The 2,366-nt window shown below is 31.2% G+C and overlaps 1 long non-coding RNA gene across 1 annotated transcript; it reads right to left on the minus strand.

The window, feature by feature from the left end:
• Nucleotides 1-1,739: 1,739 nt before the first annotated feature.
• LOC109590323 (uncharacterized) lies at nt 1,740-1,938 on the minus strand. The gene is made up of 2 exons (XR_002189262.1): nt 1,820-1,938; nt 1,740-1,772 (listed from the first exon to the last, which is right to left on the minus strand). It is a non-coding gene; the product is annotated as an uncharacterized LOC109590323 (long non-coding RNA).
• Between the last annotated feature and the right edge of the window lie 428 nt (nt 1,939-2,366).

A 2,366-nucleotide genomic window follows, 5' to 3' on the forward strand; every position in this document is an offset into this window, starting at 1 on the left:
TAGAGTGATGAGAGGATTATTATAAAGATCTAATGAGGTAAGTGTAGAGTTGTGTTCAAGTGCTTGACAAATATTAGTAACTCCTCTATCACTAATGGAGTGGCCTTTGATGCCTAGTTCTTTTATCGTTTTATTATTGGTTAGTAGTATACACAAGTACTGGATACAATCATTAGTTAATGGAGTGTGCCATATCTCAAGTTTCCTCAGGTTTAGTGTATGCAGTTTAGTTGATGATAGTAGAGATACTACGGTACTATTAGTAGATGAATCATGGAGTTTAATCTTCTTATGATTGTTATTAATATTCCTAATCACTTCATTACACTGAACTGGAGATGGAGAGCTAAGGTATACCCTGTCACTGTCCCAGTCCACACTCCCAGTGACTCCTAATGGCAGCCAAAGGATTATATTTATACTTGTATGTTATATACATAATAATACACATATTCACATCATGTGTATATACAAATACACACAACTTTCATAAACAAATACAGACACAGCTAGTAGTTGTCACTGACCGACTGTATTATGTGAATATGTGTGTTTGTTATAATGTATTAAGTATGTACAATAATCACAAATATTACCTTCATCATGTTGTTTCTTGTCTTGTCTCAGTGCAGATATCATAATAGGATCATCATTAATAGTCTCCAAGAAAAGAGAAGCTTTCTCATCATTACTAGATGAATCAGTCCTTATTTTCTGTAGAATAGGAAGGGACACTTCTTCCACTGACAGTATAAACTCTAACAATTGAAGTGACTCCAACATTGAGTAAACACAACTACTAGGAATGACTCCCTCATCACCAGACACCAAGGATCTTCCTTTCCACCAAAAGCTATTCTGATTCTCATATATCTTCAGCTGCTCTCCCTCACTGAATGATATTTCACCTCTCATTGTTGCATGATAGTTATAACGAGCAATAAAAACAGATTCTGGTGATGGTTTATTCACTATATACCAGTAATATAATATATCAATTAGTTATAATGACACATACCTTTATCATAATCTTTATCTGTCAATACTACAGATTCAGCAGCTGATGCAGTCAATGTAAGTTGCTCCCTCCACTCTGATTAATGAATAATAATTAACAATGAATAAATACCATAGTGTACCTTTTATTACATCTCTATATTCTTCATTCTCTTCTCCTATATTTAGTATATGTACACTCATTAATGATATCTGTTCTTGTAGTTCAGCTATTTCTCTCTTAATATCTATTAATGATTCATTTTGACCCAGTAAACCTATCATAGTATAATTATAATACACTAACACATACATTATGATTCAGTACCAGTTTTATTTGTTAATAATAATTGCAATTGATCTATTTCCATTCTCATTCCTCTTCTGATTCTGTATGATGCTATAAACAGTATAGTAACAATAATAAATAGTAACAATAATACTGACCTGAAGTAGCATTTCTTGGTAAGGATAGAAGTTGTTGAATTTCCTTTATTCTCATTTCTACATTAATTCAATTATAATTAATAAAGTTTTATTATACTTACTTGTTAGTGTTTCTTCTAATAGTTTGTTTGTTTTCATTTCTTTTATTAATTGTTTATTAATTATTGTCACACTTGTATCAGTTGATAGTATATCTGAAATATAATAATTATTCATCAATTAATAATACTGGTCAACAACCATTAATGTATTATTATACCTTGATTAATTACTGATTGAGGTGTTGATTCTTCAGATTCTTTCTCCTCCAGTCTTGCTACTCTCTCTTCCTATATTAAGTTAGTTTAATAAAATAATCAATCACAAATTATTATACCTTTGTATCATGAGGTTGTTCCTTTATCTCCTGTACCTCCTCTTCTAGTGGTTCCTGTATTTTCTTTATAATACAGTATATAATGATAATTACTGACAGTATATATACACATACTTGTATCTTTTGTTTCTTCCATATTGTGCAGTATCCAACAGTAAGCTTCATTAGACCATTCTTTATTAATAATTCAAGATTCTCACTCAATTTTATAATGAGAGCTCCAGTGAGAGAGTGAGGGAAGGAGCAACTGACAATGATAGAGTTTCCTCTCTTGATGTATTTTATTTTTGCTAATTTACCAGATGTCTTAGAAACAATTTTTTTAATATTCTGTAGCATGTGCTCATCTGGTTCCCAGTCAAATACATATGTAACTGTTTCACATTGAAGAGAAGGGCTACCTCCTAATGCTTCAAACTTCTCATTTAAGCAAAGCGTAACCTTTACTGTGCGACAAAACTCTTTTAATATGCCATTGTATTCTATTACGTATTTTTCAGCTTTTTTGATTTTGAATTCTTCCACCAATGATTGAAGCAGCTCAATA

This window comes from Amphimedon queenslandica, unplaced genomic scaffold, assembly GCF_000090795.2.
Source record: "Amphimedon queenslandica unplaced genomic scaffold, v1.1 AMPQUscaffold_10209, whole genome shotgun sequence".
Taxonomy (NCBI): domain Eukaryota; kingdom Metazoa; phylum Porifera; class Demospongiae; order Haplosclerida; family Niphatidae; genus Amphimedon; species Amphimedon queenslandica.